Source organism: Aptenodytes forsteri, unplaced genomic scaffold (genome assembly GCF_000699145.1).
Source record: "Aptenodytes forsteri isolate BGI_AS27 unplaced genomic scaffold, ASM69914v1 Scaffold38, whole genome shotgun sequence".
Classification (NCBI taxonomy): Eukaryota; Metazoa; Chordata; class Aves; order Sphenisciformes; family Spheniscidae; genus Aptenodytes; species Aptenodytes forsteri.
Window position 1 is genome coordinate 458,083 of NW_008795704.1, and position 25,355 is coordinate 483,437.

Consider the following 25,355-nt stretch of genomic DNA (forward strand, 5'->3'; position numbering starts at 1 on the left):
CAAACCCACTCTTTTGTGTGAACTCTCCAAAATGGCTGTCACAGCCTCAGGACTTCATTTGAATCTGTTCAGAGGATATTCTGTAGGTAGATGCACACACTTTTCTCTTCCCAAGGTCTCAGCAATCTGAATGCAATTGCCCTGGACCAAATCTGGGTAACTTGTTATTACAGCACGAGATCTGACTCGTTCTACATGATTATTCACCACAACTTCACTTGAGTACCCTGCTATGCTAACAGCAATATGGCTTTTGGTTTGAAACATGGCAAAGGGGCACATTTGTCCAAAAAAGGCCACAAAAATTTCTCAAAAGAGAATGCTTTGTAGCAGAGAGACCTGGTAAAGCACATCTCCAAATGCAGAGGCAAAGGGAAGGGTGGGGTATTGGCGACCTGGGCTATCCTCTGCTCCAACCATGTTAAAGACTCCTTGTAAAAGATCTGCAGACATGTCTGCCCAGGAAACAATGAATTCTCTCCCTCCACTCCTCCTGTTATTTAAAGAAACAAACATGTCATTTCATAAGCTGAAAGCAAGTTTAAAATACCACAACAAAGCAGCATAAATATTCATAGCACACAGAAGAGCTCTGTAGAAGATAGGCTCCAGGCAAAGCAAAAGGTTTGCCTGGAATGATCTGTGTATAAATCATACATTTTTCTGTAAATGTCCCAGTATCACCTGCTTTGCAAGTATTCCTCTTGCCTCCATTTATATATGACTATAAATACACTCAAATACCCCAATTTAAACCATCCATCCCTTTCCAAAGGCCTCCCGAAGGCTGGAGTAGACTCTGTGCTCTTTGAAAATCAGTAAGACAAGAACTGAGGAAAGATATTTGGTGAATCATTAGCACAGAGACTAGAAATGAGGGTAGGACACAGAAGGCTGCAAAACAACCAAGGCAGGTGAGCCTCAGAAAGAAACCATCTACCTATAAATAAGAAACATGCTCGCATGCTTACTCCAAGATAAGGGTGCTCTCAACTTATATCATTTCAATATACAAAAAAAGAAGTGTTAAAGTAAGTTCAGTAAGTCAAGAGCACGAGTACTACAGACCTGCACCCACAGAGCCAGCAGTGTAAACTGCACCGCTTGTGGGTACTTAGGCTCCAGTTTCTATTCGGCGAAGTTCTAGCAGTACCACTCTCCACAGGGTTACAAGCTTCAAGAGTTGGATCTTGAATCCAACTCTCTGGGCACCTCCTTGAATATTCTGTTTTATTATGGAGGTGCAATTTCCCCACAGTGTTTAGGAACTCAGTGCAACAAAATCTTGTATTCAGAGGCTGAAAATTCTTGTTCATTCATCTCGACTCATACATCAACTTGACTACAGCTTCTAATTTGTTAACTCCATAGCCCATTATACTCCTGCTTTGTATGTTAACTGCATTGAGGCAAAATTACACAAGACAGTTATCAAGCTATGCTACAAAACATGGCATTAAATGTTCCTAAATATACGCTCCCTTGTCTGGCAGCCCAGCAGAGGCCAGCTGAAGAAGCCTCCTCTCTAGGGACTGACTACACTTACAGTCATGACAATGTGGGTTAGGTTTCCAAGAACTGCCCTCTGACACAGCTACCTGCTGCTTACGAGATGGAAAGAAGAAATGCTGCTCCAGGGTGTGCAAAGGAAGATGGGAATAAACCCAGAATTTGCAGCCAGTGCAAGAACTAAAGTAAACTACCCACAGCCCTCAGGTTTGCAGCTCAGGCATCTGTTCAGCCATGTGTGTTGTGTAGCTTTTCACTACAGCTTTTTCCTTTCCACATAAGGCTTCCTGTGCCTCCTTTGCTTCTCTCTCTCGTACACACCAGAAGACAAGCTGCCTGACAATGCTCCTCACTCTGGCCGGGCAGACCGCAGTCTTGGCATATAGATCTTAAGTAAAATAAGTTTCATTTATGGCCTTTGAGACCCTTGGGCATTCCTGTTATGTTGCTCTCCAGTCCTTTGTAAGCCTCTTGACAGCAGCATGCTTCCTAACGACCTGCATAGGCTACTCTGTTTTCTATCCTGAAATGCTGGCTGACACGGTAAACTTCCAGCAAAACAGGCAAAGGGTCCAAATTCACTTTCAAAATATTTTCCTAGGTTACTTACTTTGTGTTCCAGCTCATATATTTTTGGGAATGCACCACATGGTGCTCCACCTCCAAGACAAACTGCAAGCCTGCAGAGAGAAATTACGTTCCGCTTAACCAGCACAGTGCCAGCTATTGCACATGAGCGACAGCAGCTTTGTTACACAGCTTGCTTTTACCTCCTTTAAATCTGGGCTACACTCAGGACAGAAATGCCAGCTGCTAAATATAATTTCTAAGGAGTTTAAACGAGACCTACATTTAACAATGGTTTTGTAAGGCAAAGGTCTGTGCCTAGCTTTCCATTAATTTTGGAGAACGAGTCCAATTCTAATTACAAGAAGCATCACACTGCCATGTGCGTAACTGAGCTCAGCTAGCAGGACGTTATCCTTAGCCACCATTTCATTAACAGGCATCAGCTATAGGGCTGATTAAGCAAGAATGCAAGAAAAATGTAGAAGTCTTCAAATTGTTTTGAGTTACCTGGACCAGTGCCCATGAAAACACTGAACCATGCTGAGCTCCCCTGTACAGTACAGTCCAAGAAGTTTTAGAGTGGGGATATCCAGGATATAAACTGGAATAGGAAATTTCTTCTATGAAAATGATGCAAATTATTGTCTCCAAAACAGCCTTTTCTGGTCATGGTATCTCTTTCAAATAGCTTTACAGCACTTCCCTTAATAAGCTGTTCTCCCCACTGCAAATGAAATAAGCAGTGGCTATTATTATCAGTTATGTCATTCATATGATTTTTCCATGTCCCTTTCTTGCCCACTGGCACCACTCTAAAGCAATACCTGCATTATCCAGCGTCAGCAGCTCACACAGCTCAAACTAAACCAGATCCATTTTTATCAGTTTTATGATGAAGGACACGTTAAAATAGATCTGTTCAAAGATGCTTTCCCCTCTACTGATCCACCTGCTTCCACAGCCCCCGTAGTTCAGGAGGTCCTACCCAGGTATGGGTGAGGGCTCTGAAGGCTTCAGTGGGACATTTGCCCCAACCGAAACATTCATAGCGTCTTCATCAGCACTGCCTACCACCGCAGCTTCTCCCCATGACATCTCCTCTATCCGTCCCGTGACAACACCTTCAAGCTCTCACCCACACAGAGGCAGTATGCGTAGCTGAACTCAACTGCTCTGCACGCACACATCCTCCGATCTGACATAAGGCAAGCAGGGAAATCGGTCTCTTCGGGAGCAGCTTACCCTTAAGAAGCTTATGATTAAATCTGGCTGCTTTCCACCAGATCCTTCGGTTCCCTTTGCAGTTTTATTTTCAAGCTTGTTTCTGCTTTGTTTCAACTATGCTTCCTACTAATTGACTGTGCGTTTTTACATTTTAAGTGAAGAAAATTAATCAAATGTGAATATGTAGCCCATTGAGCAAAATAAAGTGTTCCAGAGCAAGATGGATTTGAAATCTGTTTAAATGAGATTTTAACAATGATTTTTATCATCGAGCAGTGCATTTCAATTTACTGAAATTTAACGCTGATTTTGCATTTTATCTTATTGAAAAAGTTGCATTTTCACTGGCTACAAAACATTAAATTGCATTGATAGATATAGCCTTTACACCCAACTGAGCCTTCTTGCTGTGTGGGAGGAACCACCATTTAAGTTATGGTATAGCTAAACAAACATTTAGCCAGACCTCAGTTTTCGTATTTTGTAATGCAATTGTGATTGATCTTTTTTAACTTATTTGTGTGAAGTACTATTGGGATGGAAGAAAAATATTCAGATCAAATGCATAAGAAAAGTTTGTAGAGTCCCTTTGATTTTAAAAATAAAACTACCTTAAACTTTTTGTGTTCACTCATATATATAAATTGTAATGATGTAATAACATATATTCAGCAGTGAAGGAATTGCACCAAGTAGTTTTGGTCACATCTCTTGGCACATGCAGCGTAATATAGTGCAGCCTGGATAAACCCTACCCTTCTGTGGGTACAGAAATCACCACAGACGTGCAAAGCTCAGGAAGACCGAATATATTCTGCTCCTCAGCAGCTAAGACAACACAACTGCTTCTGGTATCAGCTTGTTCAGGTAACTAACACCCTTTCATTGTGCTGTATATGTATATACATCTAAATCACTTCTACTAATGTCTTCACAGAGCAAAACCAAACTTTTCTTACTTCATTCCAACTTGAATAAACGGATTTTGGCCATCAGAAAATAGTATACTTGCAGTCAAAAGCTGATCAAACATTTCAACATCTCCAATTCCAAGTTATCCACCAAACATGGGAAAGACCTTTTAAAGTTTTATCACAGCAAATAGATATTGTTTAGTATTAAATAATTATGTCTATTGAATATAAGAATACAGATGTACACAGAAGGCAGATTTAACTCTCAGGATGCAGTTTCACTATTTTAATCTGCTCTAACTGCAGACCGCTTGCAAAAGGGGCATTCACAGGATTGACGTAAATTTTAAGAATGCATATACATTGTATGAAAAACAAACTGCTAAAATTACATTTTTATTATATGCTTTTTCCCCCCTTCTTCCTCATTATTTAAATGCATCTTTCCCTTACCCATGTAGCACTGCTCCTTGGAGCTTCCCAGAACAAGCTCTTTCAGTTTGGCTTATTGCCCATCCTGCATCATCTGAAGGACAATCTTTTCTCAAGTACGTGTCATTACTTCAAAACCATCACAACTGCTGCCCTGCTGCCACTTCCATCATTTCCAGTCTGTGAATTAACTTCCAAGCAGAAAACATCCTTGTGTGTGTCAGGCTGAATTTTATGCGCCTTCCCAGGCAGCTGGCCAGCACAGGAGAGGCAACGCAAATTAACACAGTTAAAACCAGTAACGGATATAGGGCAACTCGGAATCAATTCAGGATGTAATTTCATTATTCATCTAACATAATTGTGGGTTGCTGCCAAAAGGGATGCTCCTGCCCTCCCTCCCTACACCAGCCAGCAATTCCTTCCTCTCCTTCCCTTGCACCAGGTCGACGATTACACAGTAATGGGGCAAGTCAGATCTGCTTACTGCCTCCTCAATTGTTTTTTCCAGGACTAGTTTTCACTTGGATCAGTGAACTGACTGAGCAAAAGGCTCCTTCAGCTCCTTGTGTACCACCTTTTTTTCTAAATCTGTCAAGTATAAAGACCTTGCTTTGAGATATGATTGTAAGAAACCAGTTTTTTTGGCAGTGTTAGCTCTTCAGTTGAATCACGGAATGGATAAAGCTCACGACACTGCCAGGTGATATGCAGGGGCCTGCACGTAGCTTCAAGAGATGCTAAATCTAATCAATTTAGATAAAGTGTACACAGAATGTAAGACAGAACTCCGTTTTCTAATCTGAGTTGCCTTGTTGTAGGGTATTATTTCAGAATACAGAGGAACTAAAGTTTCACCTCACAGCCTCTGAAAAGGAACATGAGACCCTCCAGCTCTCTTCTCTGCCCTGCTCCTCCGTCCCCTTGCAGCCGTGACCCAAACCCTGCCTTAAGCAATGGCTGGCATGCCTGACTGCAACGTGAGCAGATTTAACGCTGACTTTTTGCCAGGCTAGCTTTCTGCTGTTTTAGTGAACTGAACAACAGACAATCACTGAACATCAGACAATCACATGAACATCGGGACCGGCTCATGTAATGAGGACCAGACATGTAATGAGCTCTGCAGTCAGCTCCAAATCCTGCAGTAGGCAAATATACAACTAAAGTAGTTAACTCACTACAGGCTTCACGGTGCTCCCTGGATACAAGTAACCAGGTCTATAAATTAACATCTAGTACGCATCAGCATGGGCATTCATTTTATAAGTTTCTGAAATGGATAGAAACCCTTTGATAAAACAGGTAATAGCGTCTTATTTCAGAGAGGGTGGAAACAGATACAGGATTCAGCAATTGACCATGTCTTCTTCCAGCCATGGTAAGCATCCTCCCTTATAAGTAACGGGAGCAGTTTGTAAACACCTGCATGAATACAACAGAGACATAGGATCGAAAACACCAATTGCTTCAGCAGTAAATCGAGACTGCTCAGCGTGCCCAAGGCTATCAGCTCCCTGCAAGGTACATCTGCCCAGGTACTGAGAGGTTAACTCCTGGGATGTACTTGTGTCAGACCTTGGCCCTTCCCTCAGGTGACACCGGGCACACAAGGGCTCCAAGTGACCTGCTTCTCAGAAGCAAACTGAAGCAGGGCCTGTTACAGTCGCTTTTTTAGGAAGCATTATCCTGCAGAATAGGTTACACTGGAATGATCCTTTGAAGGATACTAGTGGAAGATCTGCTTTTCAATAGAAAACACAATACAATTAGGCTAACTGCTGTAGCGTGACAGAAAGCCAGTAAATCTGGCTCATAGACACTCACTTTCAAGAAAAGAAACTATATAAAAACCGAGGCAACTTGTCAAAACAAAATAAAAAAATAGAAAAAAGCAACAAAAAGAAGAAATCCTACAAGGACCCTAGAGACTTAAAAATGCTGTATGGCAAGCCCAGGTAATCTGTGTGCCACTATGCAAGCATAAAGACAGAGCCACCTTATATACAAACCCTGCATGACTCAATAGGAAGTTTGAGGCGGCTATCCTGGGAATGGCTGGAATTTAAAAGAAGTGGGAACTTCGTCCAGATGAGCAAAACAGGAAATCCCATAAAGCACGGCCAACCAAATGCAAATGAGAAGCTAAGAGGACTAAAAGAAAGAAAGAATTTGAATGGTCCCTTGGCAAAGGACGCTCAAACTGATAGTTTGTGTTACTTGTTTACTTGCTAACTATGTTACTCAAACATGCCACAACCACGAAGCCAGCTACAGAGTGGATGAGGTCACCCAACCACCACGATGTACAGGGGGCACTGCGGAGTGGCAGAGCCATCACAGGCACCAGCGAATACTTGGCATCAGCCATCACTTCCACAGCTGCCAGGGAAATCCCACACCAGCATGTTTCATGGTGCAGACAGAGCACAGGAGTTAGAGCATCCACAGAAACATCAGGTGGTTCAGTACTTGTGAAAATGTTTGAAAGTTAAAACTTATTGAAGAGTTTAATTTAAAACCACATTTTTATTTTTGCTGTATTTGTAAAACTTGGGAGTGGCAGATGTTTTTCCTAAGGCACAGGTTTTCTTTCTGTCATTTTAGTGAGTTGAAGCAGCTCACCCTGTGATCACAGGAGCAAGGGAGCCAGTGCGATGATGGCAGTAAGGAGAAAGGAGAGGGGGATACGACCCACCATTCAGGAGAGCTATTAATAGAGCTCAAATATTCAAGGTTTTGGAGGTAAATAATTCCAGGAGATTTAAAAAAATGGTTTGATACATTCAGGAACAGGTCCATAAACAGACACTAGTCAGGGGGAAAAAAAAAAAGGATGTATCCTCCGGTATCTATGGCCCAGCCTTTGTGGATCCTGGGAGAGCAATGGGGAAAAGCGGCAGAAAGCTGCCCAGCTCACAGCCTCTCCCTAAACAGCTTCCCCCACTGCCACTGTTGGAGAATTGGATGACCAGATGCACTGCTGGGCAGGCCAAACAGCATCCCTCTTATGCCCGTCTTTATCTAACACACTTTACACGAAGCCCTTACCACGCATTTCTCTACATGCTGAAACAAGCAAGTAGCAGAGAAGCTCCTCGGCACAGCCCAGGGCACTCAGCCTGCAAGGAAACTACAGAATTACCTGCCCACCAGCACCAAATGGGTTTTGACTGGGCCTGGATTTGGCCAGTTACTCTTCAATTGTGAAATGGCATCACCTGAGCAGGGAGCCACCACCCTGTAACCCCCCCACCACATATAGTAAGATGGCAGGTTTTGGACAGCCAAGTCCCTCCCTATCACCAGATTAAGTCACCTCGTGGTGAAATGCAGAGGTGAGAGAGATGTATTTCACCATCAGCTGTATCAAAAGGAGGCCAAGAGCCCCAAAACAGATGCCTGCTCTCCCTCCCTTGCCAGTAAAACCCGTCCATCAATGACACAAATTATTTAAATCCTCTGTCCTGGAGCGGAATCATGCTACACCAGGCCAGCCGACCTTCGGCTAAATTCTGGAAGTTTGATGATAAACGGGATGCTTGAATCTGGGTGGCAGCTGCCTAGAAATAACGCGTTCGTGTGGGTTTCCTTAGTGCTGGTCAGACTATCAGACAAGAAAGAAAAATTATTTTCCTCCAAAATGCATTAACTATTTCAGGAATAACATCAGTTGCTCCTGAGGTTTCAGCAGCAGAATGGGCTCAGAGTCTATCTCAGATGCCCCTGCTTGATGCGGCTGCACAGCTCTGAGCAGCCCGGGTCCCAGATGAGCATAGGAGCGGGCACAGGGAAGCCAACCGCTGCTGTTTCATAAGCTCTTATGACCAAGTGGCATTTTACCCAAAATAAAAAAAGGAGCTCCTTCTGATGATGGGCCTGAGCTCTGTTGATCATTGCCATTCGTCGCTGCTCAAGTAATTTGTCACCCTTGACAGGCCCATGGAGCAGTGTTTAGCAATCTCAGCACAGCCTCATGGAAGTCTCTAAGGTCTGATTCCTGGCCATCAGTAACTGATTTCAAATCACTATTCATAAGAATGACTTCCATTTGAAGTCAATTATAAAACTACATATAAAGTAGATACCTAAAATATCCTTGGAAGGAAAGTGATGTTTTCCACCAAATTAGGAATGCCTTTCTGAAAGTAGCTGGAGACCAAAGGAGGATGGCACTCTGTACCAAATATGCCTTCCCAAATTTTAAGTTTGTCAGATAAGGCCTAAGGAGGAATCTCTGACCTAATTACCAGGTGCCATGTGCACGCAAACCCAGTTTGCTCTCCACAGATTCCAGTGGCTGCTCTTGGCTCTGGATGCTTGTGAGTTTAGACCCTCCTTCAAAAGCCCCAGCCTCTAGTTCCCGAGATCTGCCAAAGTCTGACAGACACATCCTCTTAAGGTGCTTCCTGTCCTGGTGAGATCTTGTCTCTCCAAATCCAAGCCCTGTCGGCATTTTAGGCAGGAAAGAACTTCTGCTTCCCTTTTTCTCCATCCTTCTTCCCCTCCCTTTCCTCATTCATCCCCACACTGATTCATGTTAAAATTTTATGGTCAAAGTTAGAGGCAAAGCTATCTAGTGAGTGAACTGGACTGGGTAAAAAACTTATACCAAGAAAAGAACAGTTTTTACAAAGATAGGTTGAATCTGCATAGTTTTTGCTGCAATATCTCTCAGGTAAAAGTCGTCTTTTCTTTTTTTCCTCATCCAAACTTCTCCAAACCAAAGTCCATGGTGTACATCAACTCAGAGTTTAGTTTCCATTAAGAAACAATAGTGTAAGTTAAGGTGATTCCTATTAAGTGAAATTCAGTTTTGTATACTTGGGATACAGCAAAAACATTCACAAGCTTAAGAGAACTTCACATATCTTAGAGTGGAAATCCACGATAGCATGGACACTCCAACTAGGACATGTAGTTATTGTAAACAAAGTTCTGAAGATGTTAAAACACAAAGATTTTGCTTCTTTCAAAAGCAGCTGAAGTTCTCAATACAAGTGATTTAGTTTCAATACTCCAGTTCTGAATGAAGCTGAATCATCACATGGGTTTCACATTTAACCCCCCCATGTTTAGAAAGACTTGGTTACAACAGATTAATTCCTGATTTCATTCCCTAGAAACCACCATGAGACAAGGAGGACATACCACACCAAGGCGACAGCAAAGGATAAAGCTGACTGCACCAAAGCCTAAAACTAATTCATCAAGTAAGAAGTACTAAGAGGAAGTTTCTCAGAAGTCTGTTCACAGCCTCTTCTGCAGGTGAAGATGGCACAACAGAGACATTGCAAGGTTTCCATTTACGGGATCTGAATGTAATCGCAGAACAATGTAGGCTGGAAGGGATCTCTGGAGGTCATCTAGTACAACCTCCTACTCCAAGCAGGAGTAATTTCAAAGCTAGATCCAGTTTCTCAAATCTCTAAGGATGTAGATTCCAGCATTACACACCACTCTCATTACAAAAATTATTTCATTTTATCCAACGGGAATTTCTCTTGCTGCAAGTAGAAGGTAGATGTAGAAACAATGAGATTTTTATCCTGAAAAATATCATAGACCAGAATAAAACGAAGAATGAAAATCCAGAAGCAGTGACTGTTTCAGCCACACATCAGCACTATTTAAAAATTCCCTTTCTAAAACTGTTTAATAATGAATAAGGAGTCAAGTCAGATACTTCACATTAAAGGCATAGATGGAGCAGAAATTCATCTCCTCGTAGATTTTTCAGGGCAGATGCTAATATGTCAAAATAATAGGTTTAATATTAAATTGATCCCTGCTCCTGAAAAATACTCAATACTTTCCAGAATAAGAACACATGAAGAACTGCACAGGATCTGTGTAGTGCAAGATCCGTTCTGATACAGCTCAAGAGCAAATGCCTAGGAAACAGCAAAAGAATAGCACCCAGTGACACTTCCTCTTTGCTCGTACATCCACGCATACTTCAGATGAGTGTCAGTCTCTCTCAGGTCCTGTAGAAGCTTCTTCCCCAGTGCACTGAAACGCTGTTGTTCTTTCTGAACACAAAGGTTATTTATTCTCAGGCTTTGTGCTGCAGAAAAACTGGTAAGGCAGCGTTACCCATGAAATCTAGTTTTGTGCCTCTCTCCTTCCCTGATAGTCACAAAAATTGTGAACATCTTTACTTATTATACACAGAATACTCTTTCACCCCAAAATGACAAAACCAAAAAATAATATTCAATATAAAGTAACACACTCTGGAGGCTAAATCAAAGACTAACTCTTTCCGATGGCCCATTTCAACAGCTCTGAGCAGCCACAACTTTCCAGAAGTCAGTGTGTGTTGTCCAGAGAAGGACCTCCCCAGTGCAAGGCCCTTAGCAAACAGCAAGCATTAGAACACCAGCCCTGACCCTACAAAAGTCCGTTGATAATACCTTCTCTAAGATGGGCTAGCTTGCCAACACTCACCTGGAGAGAAATTATCAAATATTTTTACCTGGTTCTAATATTTTTTCCCTGTAACATTACATGCACATTTCTCCCATAATCACCTTTAAGCAGAATTTAGTTTAAAGACACTGCTGATGCAGTCACTGCAGAAATAAAATGAGAGCCCTAGTCAGTTCTGGATTGATTTTACTCACTCCAATATTACTTTCCCCCCCCCTCCCTCTCCAAGCTTCATTGCCTTATACTTTTGGAAAACAGCAGGTATATTTACCTACCCCATGTCCAGTATTGCAATGTTACAGCCGTGAATTCTAAAGAAACCCTCAAAAGAGATTTAAAATGTTCCGAAGAAGGGTAGTCATACCATAAGAAGTAATTAAGACAGTATTAGTCAGGTGAATTGTGGTACTAACAGGTGCCAAACCCAATTGTAAAGAATATCATATTAGTTTAAGCCACCATCATGGAACCAAAGTGTAGATTCTCTTTTGAGCCTCCTCCACAGCAATTTACGCTAACGAGTTTTAGCCGACTGGTGGAGAGGTCTAAGAGCACCCACAGAGTATAACACAATTAGTTATCTGTTAAGCCCCAGTAATCCAATTACTCTGGATCATACGTAATACTTTAAAAGTAAAATGATAATAACCCACCTTACCACAGAATATTCCCTCACCATCTCAAGAGCCTGATTCAGTCTCAGGCACAGCCGTACCCTGCTCAGAAGCGAGGTGTCCCCAGGCAGACATCAGCCTCTCTCGGGGAGCGAGGTCCCTGAGGCCACACGCTCACACTGCAGCTCAGCACACACTACTGCGTTTACAGCGGAGGGGTTATCTAGACAACACCAAGAGACCCCATCACTCCTCTCCCTACTCTTTCAACCTCCGAATATCTCAAAGGTTTGCAGATTGAGGTAATACCTTTTATTTAACTAGCTGGAAATAATGACAAGCTTTTGTGACCAGAAGCGCTTCTCCGGGTCAGGAGCAGAAGTTAAACTGAAATACAACTCAAAGCACAATTCACCTGAGCAGTCTATCAATTTAAGTAAGTGATATCTCTCTTTACGATTAAGTAAAGAAATGTTTAGCAAGGTGCTCTGAATTGGCCTAAAATGGCAAGAAATGAATTTTGTCAATGAATATGTGAACACAACAAACCACAGGTAATAAACCACAAATAAATAGCACTTGTACATTGGAACCATGTCCAGTTTCCATAAGTCCAAAACCTTCTCCTTCTGTCTGTCCTTCTCTAAATCCTATGGAGCAATCCCAAAATAACACTACTGCCACTGGTTGGTATTTTATTGTTGTATTACTTTTGTAGTAGCTGAAGCTGGAACTACCTACCACAACTGTAAGAATATGCCACCATCCCAACTCACTGTCAGACCAAGAGGATACATTAGCTCTCGATGTCACAGAAGTTTTAATACTCCAATAATAACCCCAAAATACCAGCCACAAGGCTAGGCTGTATATTGTGATCTGTACAAACTGTATTCGGCTTTACTGGGTATTTCCACCAAAACACTTCGTTGAGAAGTTGCATTGATTTTGCCCGATGAAAAATGACCAGAGGGGCTGTTTCAGCTTGCCAGGCTTCATGCCGCTACTCCAACATTCGAAAGGATTTCTCCTATGAACAGAGCTCTAGAGCTAAGCTTTCAAAGCCCTGTGAACAGCGTTCTGATGAAGTGTTAACTGCAGAATAAATCAGCCTAAATCCAGGGAATTGTTCCAACAGATTAAAACCTCAACGCCAAAGAGAAAGGAGGAGGTCCTGCTCCCACTTTATAAATACCTCACTGTTTTGAGCCTGCCACCTGCTACTTTCATTTGGTGGTCTTTGTCCTTTTATTGGAAGAGACAGTGAATAATGGGTTCATATACACTCCATGCTGCTAAGACTTTATATGCTTCCATCATATCCTCCTCAAAAATATCTTTTTGAGGCTGAAGAGTTTTGATCTAGTTATTATTCTTTACAAGAAACTCATTTCACACCTTTGATCATTCTTGTCAACCTTTTCAGGATCTCTCCCAGTTTCACTGGGTCTTTAAGAGTGATGAGACCAGTACTCATACAGCATTCACAACACGGGTGCACCATGGGTTTACACAGCAGTATGTTTCCTAGTTTGATCACTATTATTTTTCCACAAGCATCTAACCTTCAATTTGCTTTTCCAAGCACTGAGATAATATTTTGACAGAACTGCCCATTATAACCCCCAAGTTTCATCTATGACTGGAAAGCCAATTCAGAGCTCATCACTGTATACATGCAGTGGGGGCTGTTCTCTAGGTGCGTTACTTCACTACACTGAATTTTAAATGCTATTTTATATCACGCAGTGCCATAGGATTTTTCAATGTTTCCTCAAAGTTAACTCTTCTATTTACTATCATAAATAATTTATTTTTTATCAAACAAACAAACATTGTCACCTCTCTCCCATTTATTTTTCTAACTTTGACTTCTCTGTGCTTTTGGCCTCCACATCATTCTCTGGCAATGGCTAACAGTGTGAAAACACTGTATAAAATAAATCTTCCTTCTGTCCAATTTACAGTTAAATTTTTATTGGATGTCCCAACAGTCCTCATGCTCTTAGAAATGCCAGTTATTCCTTACTCACCTTCTGTGCCAGTCATGCTTTCATAAAGCTTTATTACTTTCTTTTGTGCCCCAAGTGGCTCCTTTCCAAGGTGAAAAGTCCTAACTGTTTAATGTCTCCTCCTCTTTCTTCTCATGCCATGCCTTTGCTCTCTCTTGTCACCTTTCTCTCTCTTTTTCTAGTTCTCTTATACTCGAAGAATTTGCTGGAAAAATGATGCTGGTAATGAGCTCCAGTGTAGATGATGTCTAAGATTTTACTGCTCTATAGGACCATTCTTCACGCTTCCTCAGGGAGATATATCCGAGTTTCTCTTTAGAAATGTGCCTTAATACTGCCACATACCTTCACAAATGTGTAGGCAACCTTCTACATAATGCCCTGCTTCCCCCACCACTCCCAGAATTGGGAATTTTGTTAAAAACGTTTTTTTATTACATCATTTTAAATCTAAGCTGCTCATATTCTTCCCCCTTGACCTCAAGTTGACCTCAATTTTTAATTTTTTTTTTTTTTTTTTTTTATATTAGCCCTTTTATGTACATTTTCTGCATTTGTGTATAGCTACACTAGGTTAGTGCCTGGTAGCTGCAAACAAAAAGTGTCCATCCACTACAGCAGTGGAGAAGTTCAATACTGCTCTACTTGTTCAAGAGCTTCAATCAAAAGAAGGACCCAAATCATTACAGGCTCAAGCATTCATTTCTTCTCAAAACACAACACTCTGATTTAGTTTCAGTAGTTCATCCTAATCTATTTTTAGGCCTTTTATGTACATTTTCTGCATTTGTGTATAGCTACACTAGGTTAGTGCCTGGTAGCTGCAAACAAAAAGTGTCCATCCACTACAGCAGTGGAGAAGTCCAATACTGCTCTACTTGTTCAAGAGCTTCAATCAAAAGAAGGACCCAGTGGGAATCATTACAGGCTCAAGCATTCATTTCTTCTCAAAACACGTTGATCTGATTTAGTTTCAGTAGTTCATCCTAATCTATTTTTAGGCTGTACTCTTGGTTTTCTTGGACCCTTCAGGTAATGCTTCTTATGTCGATATTACTCAACACAGTAAAGTCAGAAGAGATCAGTTTCATTCATCTTCTGACCCTCCTGCCTAGCACAGGATAACGAATTTCTCTATATAATTCTTTCACCAAGCCACACATGCTGGGATTGAGCAGTGCCGTTTCTCTTGGGATCTTTTGAGTCAGCACTGAATAACTTTCCGTTTAATGAAGGGACCAACACTTTCCATTGCAGCCTGATACACTGGCACCTGATACACTCCTCCTGTTAAACATTCACCTCAGGTAGAGTTTAAACGTTTTGGTTTTCCTTCAAATGAAGCTGTAATCAGGGGAGAAACAGGGAAAGAGGTAAGAGCTCCAAGGCCACCTCCCCTGCAATGACTCTGCAGCCAGTCTGGAGTAAAACAGAGACTCTCCCCTCACCACTGCTGCCCTGCACACAGATTGAAAGCTGTTTTCTACCTTTTATTACCCAATCACCAGTAATAAAACTCGTTGCTCTTCATCTAGCCACTGCATGAGAGAGAAAGACAGCACAGCACCGCTCAACCAAGCTCCTTACTAGGCCAGTGGTGATGGCGATCACTAAATTGTGTTAATGCAGGTGTGCAGAGGAAGAGGCAGCAGCTGTCATTTTTGAGATGTTACTGCTCATCCCTTAAAAATGATGAGTACACAGTTATGCCAGTAAAAAAAGGATGGAACTTTCTAATAGCTGCACAGAAATCACCGCAGTCCTTGTCTCTTTAGCCAGATAAGAGAGAGATCCCCCTCCTGCTGCAACTGCAGTCAGGAGCTCAGAGGCATCAGAGCTCCCGACCAGCCCCTGGGAGCGCAGCACCTCCGCTCCCCACACCCTGGCTCTCCCTGGACCTTTTAGTCACACGGGTGCTTGAACTGTGCTGCAGGGATGCAGAGGCCAAGAGTGCAGAACAGGTCCCTTGATTTACGGAAAGGTGAGTGCCAGTCTTGAAAGCTAAGGCCCCAGACTATGAAAAGCAATTTGGAGTCACTGCTGCTGGGAAGACTTGGGGTTCTCTTAAAAAAATGCAAAAGAAAATTTGAGTCTAGTGATTTATGATAGAATAAAAATACTTCAGACTTCACTAAAGGAAATGTTTCAAGATCAGGATTTGAACTCTGTGAGCCTTTCCTTATTGAAAGCTTTGACAATACTAAGACTGTATTTGCTTAAATCATTTTTAGGCCAACAAGGTGACTGATGATGGCTTCTACATAAGCAGTTCATTTTAACATGGAGACATGATAAAAATAGCAGCATAAGTGCCATGTTTACAATCAATCCACAGCCCAGAATGACGTTTGAAGGCTAGAGATCTGAGAAAACATTAATACATCACATCAAAGAAATCAAACTACAGAAAAGCAAGATACCCGCATTACAACACTTCTCAGTTCAGGCAATTAATGTTTAGGTCACAAATTAAGCTTTCTGGTGCATATGTTTCAAGCCATTTCAATCTTTTTCCCCAACAACTACTACATACCAATCAGAGAAAGTACAGAGATTTATATTCCGAAGACCTCCACAAAAGGATGAATCCTATTTCTGCCTAAACAGTTCTTATTTTATGAAAATGAAGTACTGACAGTATTTATCCTGCCTTTATGTAAAGTCTTAAATTCCTATTCTACTATGAATTTCTTCAAAGGTTACTATACCACACAATGAACCATATTCTATTTCTTAATTTTTCCTATTTTTTCTCTTTTTTTTTTTTTTTAAAGACAGCACAAGCTTCTCTGGCTAACTGTTTTATTGCTTTCATTGTCAAGAAACTGCTGTCTTTAATAAAGAAGAATGAAGCAATTAAAGTCAAGGGGAAAAAAAAAAGCAGTTATCTTGTGAAAGGCCAAAGGAAAAACCTCCACTATCCTTCTACTACCGACAAAAAAAAAAAAAATCTAATGCTCAGTGAATACCTTTCATCTGTCTGAGAAATCCTGTGCAACCCCATTTTAAAAGCTGGCGTTGGAAGGCTGTCTTGTGCTTGTTTTGCAACCTCAATAAAACATTTTTTAAACAAGGAAAAAAAAGATGAAGTTTTTTTTCCAGACTAAAACAGCTTCTCAGGATAGATGAGAAGAGCAGCTCAGCCTCCGTGCCGCAGCATCACTGCACACGCTGTTTCTGCTGGAAGCGCGGCAGAACAGCACTGCCCAGCAGCAGAGCTGAGGATGCTGTTTGCAGCTCAGCTGCAAGCAACGCAAGCACACAGCTCACTGTCCCTTCCAAAGGCATCTTCTGCTCCACCTCAAAACGTTACAGATACCCATACGTTCTTCACTATCAAGGTTTAAGTGTCCTCCAGGAATTCTGCTCCCTTTGGGATATCATGGTTAATAAAAAAACCAGGATGACAGACTTCTAAGAAGTCTTTAGGGGTCACTGCACTGCCAAGAAAAACTGTGATCAATGAAGAAATACCATTTTCTAACACCTAAAAACACTGCCAAAAATGGAATGCATTCATGTTGAACAGGCACAGGACCCCCCTCCTGAGTAACCAACTGGTGAGCTCTGCAAATCGTTTTAAAGATATTTTTATACTGGTGAGAGTGGCAGCATACATATAATTATAGCGGCCTAGAATTACCCTTGAAAACACTTCTTTTAGGCAGTTACTACCAGGCATAACAATAAAAGCCATTTCTCACAGCGTAAGCTGAATCACTATCAGAAGGGCCTGACGGTCTCATTATACTAGTGAAGATTCTGTAGTACATACATGACCAGACAGCCCTGGCACTGAAGCTGTTGCTTCCCAGATTTCAAAGGACTGCTGAAATACATGCACACAGGATCTATTATGTAGTTAATAATCCTCTATAACAGCTACTGTCAGGCTACTCAAAATTTAGGAATCATTGCCAACATTCCTATGCATTTGCAAAGAATTCATGAAGACAACAGGGGAGAATACATCACATAAAATGTATCCATTCACATTCAACATGCATGAAGAGGAAACAAAAAAAAAACAGAACAGCAAAAAGCATTTGGTAAGAAGGGTGCAAGAAGTCCCCATCGCTGTCTTGTTATGACTGTCTCAGGCTGGAGAGGGGCCAGAAAGGCTGCATGCATCCATACCCACTCAGGTCATCTTTATTTAAAAAAAAAAAAAAACAAAAACAAAAAAAAAAAAAACAAAAAAAAAATTCCATTCACCACCCAAAGTATAGTTATTTCAAAAAGGAAGAATTTTTTTTTGGGGGGAAATGGTGTTTCTTATCCCCACACTTCCACCACCTATGTTCTCCAGCACACCACCACAGAAGTTAAGAACCAGGATACTCCCCAAGGAAATCACGTCAGCAAAGGTCTCTGACTTCCTTGCAGGTTTGGGGTGGAAACCCGGAACACAGACTGGCTGAGCGACAGGCAGTGCTGCAGTAAAGTCAATCACTCTTAAGGCAAGTAACACCTCTGAGCAAGAATCACTTGCCGTGATGACGTCTGGGACGGCTCCCTCCGTTACAGCACGTCCACAGAAAAATTAGTCAGCAATTACTTGCGCAAAGCAGTCTGGACACATACACTCTTACCATGTGCAATACATCCAGACAAGCATATATGCAAATACAGTGAATAACCTGAGCTAAAGGACAACAAAATCAACCTGGCTTTAAGCCCCAGTAGCTCCTTTTTTAAGGAGCATTCTCCAACTGCAAGCATCACACTCAGCAGTTGCACATAAACAGCCCTTTTGGGTGTAGAAACCAGGAGAAATACCGACAGTTTATATTTTCTAAGATTTGGAACACTGCTGAAGAGATCAGAGAGACAGCTTTTGTGAGCAAGAGAGATCACACAAGCACTGGGTGTTTCCTGAAGCTTGACTGGCAGCAGGAATTAGACTGTGTGTTGTTTGTGGCATTTTAGTAGAAGTTTAGAAAAACTTTGTGATCCCCTGGAATCACAGTCAACGTGCCTCAGCTCCTGCTTCACGTGGTCAGCCCCATGACCGAGTCCAGAAGCAGGACAGCCATGAGCTCCACGACCATTTAAAAACAGTTACAAATGCACAAATTAAGTGTCCAAAAGGTAATGAACACCTGGGTACCTCCCAGCTGGTGCAATGGTTCTGCTCAGTGTGGTCAAAAGAATTTTTTAAACCTTCACTCTCTTATGGCAAGACCCCACGTACTGCAAAGTTCCCCGGCTGGGGTACAACTGAGTCACTACAGCACACAGGCCGTACCTCCGCTCCTCCCTGGGGATGGAGGCCTCTTTTTTTTTTTTTTTTTTTTTTTTTTTTTTTTTTTTTTTTTTTTTTTTTTTTTTTTTTTTTTTTTTTTTTTTTTTTTTTTTTTTTTTTTTTTTTTTTTTTTTTTTTTTTTTTTTTTTTTTTTTTTTTTTTTTTTTATTAATATGCCACATTAATATGCCACTGAAAAAATAAATAAAAAATGACACTCAGCTCTCCAAAAACCCGAACTGCTTTAACTTCTTCTTGGAGGCAGAGATGATCCGAACTTCTTCATTAACTCTTTTGTACAGACAAAGCTACAACCTCCTCTGTGCTTTTGCATTCACTCTGCTGGAAAATTCCAGCCCTTTTTGCAATTTAGACATTTGGGTTGAAATCTTCATGATGATGGGCCAGTAACTGAAAAATTGCAGTTGACAGTCCTAGATTACTCTATGCTGACTCCTCAGTCATAATCATTCAATTATATGACACAGCAGCATGAATGAGCATGGTACCAAACACTACAAAATGACAAAGGCAGCAGTTGTAGCCAGGGAGACGACGTTACAACCCGGCATTTGCAGACTGACACAGGCGAGCGCAAGGTCTCACCAAGGAGACATCTTGACGGACAATCTTCTAAACAACCGTCCTTCCTTTTGTCTCTTCCAACACCATAACAGCAGCTATAGCATTTGCTTTATATAGGTATTATACTGTATAAAATGCTGAAGGATAGTTTACCATCTTTTAAAGCAATGTCCTTGCTGCAAACCAGAAGCCATCAGACCTGGTGGTCCTACGGTTCAGCTCCCAACTCCAAGGTATTCCCAGACTCTCCACACACAGAGATCTCACGACCACGCTCACCTTTGCAGGGACAGAACTGAGAGGCCACTCACTGCCAGGTGATCTGGCAAATTATTTGATTCATTAGCCAAACATTAATTGGATGGAATACCTGCTGGGTGTTCCATCCATTTACTGCTAGAAGTAACCAAAACCATTTAGGGCATACGAGCTCTCTTACTGACCTTTTTTTTTAAATAATGAATGTTTCCAATTAACTAGTAATCTTAAAAATGTCAGGAAAGTATAATTTTGTTCTGTGGCTGAGCTAATCCACGTGCAGATTTTCACCAAGCCCTGTGCCTTTCTCTCTGTCAGCCCATGGATAAAGCTCAATTGCATTGTAAAATGAGAAAAAAGTCTTCCCTGGCTTTCCTGAGGAGCATAAGAAACGTGTTTGGTAACCTTTTCATCCAAGCTGAAGGAAAAAAGAAGTTGAATTTGTGACAAGGACCACTTCTTTGATGAAACCATGTCAGAATGAACTACAGGAGCAAAATAGCAAAGGTAGAGTACTATACAACAGTTAAAAACACCTCTTTATCAACTGATGAGTGTGTGCTTGCTCGACACTCCCAAAGCTGTTATATTAATTCTCCAGCCATGGCAGACAAACCACACAGCACCTGAACTGACAGCACAGAAAAGCAGACTTAAACCACTCCCCAAGCCCCTATCTTCTACCATCTGGAAAATAAAGCACAAAACCACATACAAGCCCTCCTTTTCTGGAAGGAAATACACCAACCCAAGTCATATAAACATATATTTAGCAAATCAAGTTTTTATTTTTGCCTATGCAAAGGTAGACACACCTACACAAACTTAAAAAAACCAGACCGTATTGGCTAAGCAATACATTTCAAATCTACCATAGCCAAAAGAAACTGTTAAAAACAGAAGCATCTAACTTCAGTTCTTCACACAAAGACAACACAAAAAACCCCATCAGCAGAAAATTTTATTATGTATGACAACAGAACTGGTGAATCTGGATATGAATTTTCAAGAACACACCTGAAAAGCCTATTTAGTGAACAAAAATTTCATTGAAGACCTGTATCATTCGTATTTAGGCAACTTAAATGTACACAGATCCCAAATAATTCTAGCATTTACAAAACACTACAAGGGCATCAAGCAGCAAGATTTGTGAATTTCCAGTTACATGTTTTTGAAATATTTATGATGCAATTGTTCCTAATAAATTAGAATAAAATCCATATAGAGGATAAAATGTAATACTAGATCCCTATTAATTTACAGAAGTGCACTAAAAATCCCTCCTTGTTCACTGTCTTTGTTTAAGAAATTCCAGATATCAACCCATGGTCAAATTGTTTTTCTGCCTCGGCACAGTGAAAATGTCCAAGAAGCAGTCAAAAAATCGACTGAATTAGTACCTAGGTGCAACTCATACCCCAAATCATACTAATCTAACTACAGCATCAAATTCATGCCAATTTGAAATAAAAAGTGCAAGTCTGTGCCCAGACACTTACACTGCCTTCAGTCTAGACTACAGTTGAGCCTGTAAGGTCACAATTTCAGTCAGCAGCAGCAAGAAGCAGAGAAATATGCACTTATCCAACTGAATTGATTCTAATTAAATCCACACATTTGTATACTATCAGTACAGCAACACTAAATCAGCATTAATTTACAATTTGTTGGGTTCATTTCCAGCCAGATCTGTTTCCAGACTGGATTCACTGCACAGCAGCAGGGGTGCTGGAGGGGAGCATGAGACAGGGCTGCGAGGACGGGCAGAACCTCTCCGTTAGCAGGGGCGTTCACAGGCGTGCGTTTATAGCAGTGACGAAACTGCAACACAAGGTAACATTCAGATAGCTACTAAACTTCGGCAGCTAAAGGGTAAATGGGAAAGGCCTTGCCTGGACTAATAACTAGCTGAAAACAGATGACAGAGGGTAGGCATAAATGGTCAATTTTCACAGGGAGGAAGACTGCCAGGAGCCTTTTGCAGTGCTCTGCTATACACTGTATTCATAAACAATATGGAAAAGGGGCCAGGGAGTGGAGTGAAAGTCTCCTGAGGATATATAAAGAGAAGGGCTGACTGAAGACCTGCAGAAAAACTCTATGAGACTGAATAATCAGGAAATAAAATTCAGTGCAAATAAAGTAGCAGTCCAAAGAAAAATGATCCTAATTTCACATATAGAGTGATGTGCTCCAAACTGATCATTAACATTCAGAACGCCTTGCTGGAGTCATGACAGACTGATAAAAGCATCAGCTCACATCCATTCAACATATAAAAAAATAAACCTAATGTTAGGAAATGATTAGTAATTAAACCACCATATAAAGCTATAGAACATCTGCAGCTTAAATCCTGGATGCAGCACCTGTTCCTTCATTTCAAGAGGACATAACGGAAGGGGAAAATATTTTTAAAAAGGAAACAAGGTTTGAAAAGATGAATAATGAGGAATAATCTACTAGGCTAGGGTTCTTCTGCCTGGAAACAGATTACTGCAGTGACATATGACAGAAGCCTATAAAATCATCAGTTGCGTGGAGAAGGTAAACACAGATCAGTTGCTCACTGTTTCCAAACAATACAAAAGCTAAGAGAGATGAAATGAAGCTAGCAGCTGTCAAGTTCAAATGAAAACAAGCAGAGGTAGTTCACACCTACAACATTATTTTGTGCTCTGGAAGGTCTCCCCTGGGATGCATCAGTGCTATAAATTTAAACGGACTGGAGACATGGGCAAGTTCACAGAAGAAAAATACATTAACCGCTAACAAAATAAATGCAAGCAGCATCTACCTCTTGATGCCCTACAGCTGATGAGAGACAAGAGAGCTATCAGACAGAGGTTTATATAACTTGCCCTCACCTTATGCTCTTCTCTTTTGGTCACTGTCAGGAAAGAACAGTGGACTAGATGGTTCCACCTGATTCTATGGCTGTTCTTAGACCGCAAAAATCAGTTACACCTCTGGTACTCCTCAGCCCTTCTTTCAACTCATTGAACTTGCTTACCTGGCAAAAGTTGATCTTGTGGGGAGATGGGGACACAGAGGGGCTGGATTAGTGCCCTGCTTATTTAGCAAACTGAACTGGTTCAGGAAAACATCCAGTAAATGCTGGAGGTGGTACAAGACGGCAAGAATAGGACCAGCCCTTCTGCATGCCAACCGGTCATTACATCAGTTTAAGATGTAACACGCAGCTTCACCACCAAAATACAGATGGAAAGGAAGCAGCAGATTGCCTATATCCTCTGTTCGAACACACAGAGAAAAGCCACAATTCCAGCTCTTGGGGGGAAAAAAAAGGGCTAGTTTCACGTTTTTAATCCATCTGGTAATTACGAAGAGAGTCTGGTTTATACATGACTGAATAGTAAAGGTTACTTTAAAATTAAACATCGCATTTATAACCTCTACTGTATTTATACTATATAAAGTAAGGAACACCCCTTCAGCAAACTAAAACCTGTTGTAAATACAGAAATGCATCCAAGTCTGGTAAGGACGATAGCCAAATGAAAACAAAGCTATTCCTTCCTGTGCTTCCCACAATATCAATTTGATTACAACATTAAATGGTGCTACATCAGTCACAGAAGCCAAGGGATATCACCAGATAGAAAAAAGTCAATGATCAATAAGAATATATTATTAAAAATCCAGCAAGTCTCATTTACAATTCAGAATTTACAAGAACAGAACTGAAGACCAAGTGAGATTATTAAAATCTCTCACCAACTCTGATTTGCACAGTAGAGGGCACAGTCATCCAGTCATTCCCATGTCAGGACCAAATTACAACTGCTGTGCTTAATAACTGACCTGATCTGGCCAGAATACTGAGAATTCCCAGGGAAAAGCAATAGAAAATGTTATTATTCCTCCCAAACCACATTCATATGAAAACGAGACCAGAGATGCATCAAAACACATATCAGGAATATTTTCTTCAACATTACACAGAGAAACAGTAGCAAAACACTCCTCTGTTCTCCTTTAACTATCGCAGATTAAACCAGGCTGTAATAATTATGGACACAAATAGTCTTAACCAGTACTGCGCAACTGTCCAACATGAGGCTTAAGAGTCATAAGCAGCAGAGGCATATTTACTTATATCCAAGACACAGCTGACAGATGATGAGCACAAGATAAACCCTGATAATGGAGGGTTATGGTGTCAGCACTGCCTACAGAAATAGAACTCCCTGAGTGTTTGGCTTTACCTTTTTCCAGGAAGCAACAGTGGTGGCAATCCATCTGAGCTATAATTTGTGAGAACGTCAATTAAATAATTAAAAATTAAAATCCCTATTCCGTTACACATGAAAAACGAACCCAAAAAAATTTTTAAAGCCGATTTGCTTTCTCCTATTATTTTTTTTTTGTGCTTAGACTATACTATGACCATAATTTTTTTAATCTTCTCACTGAAAATACCATACCTATATATTACTACTTTGCTATGACGTTTACCTTGAGCATGCAACAGAGGAACGTTTAAGAAAACTGTCCTAGAAGCATCTTTAAGAAAATTTCCTAGCATATCTTTAAGGGACCAAAATATATGTTGTACGTAATAAAGCCTCTGAAATCTAGATGTACCACTACACTGATGCTTTCCAATGAAAAACATTAACGATCCTGTCATGTATGACCAATGTGAAATATGAGCTGCAAACAGCAGCACTGGAGGATTTCTGAAGGTGATCTGAGATCAGGAAAATGCAAATTAAACAGGTTTGTTCATTTCAATTAGTTTTTAACCTTAGATACAAAATGAGTAGCTAGGAATGTAATTACAGCCTCCAATAATGCTGCTTCCAGCAGTTGTTTAATTTTCATTTTATAACATTTCCAGCTTCTACATCTGCAAACATCTCAATACAAGCCAAGTATAGCTCACACTAAGTTTCTGCCCTCAAGACAGCCAGTTGCAGTGCCTCGTGTGCCACACACAAGCTAAGCTTCAAAATCCCAAACAAATAAATGAAATTGGAACAGTCATTGCCAATCCTGAGCCCTCTCCACAATCCCAGTCCAGTGGCCAAAAATCCAAATGAATCCTGGTGATTGCCTTGCTTCTTCAGGAGCCTACCCCCAATTCAGTGAGAGACACATTTGGTAAGCTCTGCTCCCCTAGTCCAAGTACATTACTGTACCAGAAACACTCCAAGCTGATTTTAAACTCAGCTCTTAGACTTTACATTACCTTTTGACTTTCCACCATAGACCGGTACACTAGGGCTAAACACGGTTTGACAGGCTCCAGGATTTGGGAGACTGTTGTCCTCTTGTTTCTATAGAAAAGGAAAGGCAGAAACTAAAGTAATGAGCCCCTAGGTCCTCCTATCTGAACACGGGAGACTCGTGATCACGCACCGTTTCCAGACTCCTCAGACTTGAGAGGAATCAAAAACCGGATCAGACACCAGGCTCTCAGTCGGCAATGCAACGCCCCAAGGCACTGCCGCTGAGGCAGCTGATGGCACTTCCAACACCTCCTGGGAAGCCAGTGTCAGTGCTACACAGTGTCATTTGTTTTGTAACACTG

The 25,355-nt window shown here is 41.1% G+C and overlaps 1 protein-coding gene across 1 annotated transcript in view; it reads right to left on the reverse strand.

The window, feature by feature from the left end:
* NDRG3 (NDRG family member 3) overlaps window positions 1-25,079 on the reverse strand; it is a 68,910-nt gene extending 43,831 nt beyond the window's left edge. The window contains exon 1 of the mRNA XM_009283246.2: window positions 25,014-25,079. The gene's annotated coding sequence lies outside the window, so the exon portion shown is untranslated. The remainder of the gene's footprint in view (window positions 1-25,013) is intronic.
* Window positions 25,080-25,355: the final 276 nt, after the last annotated feature.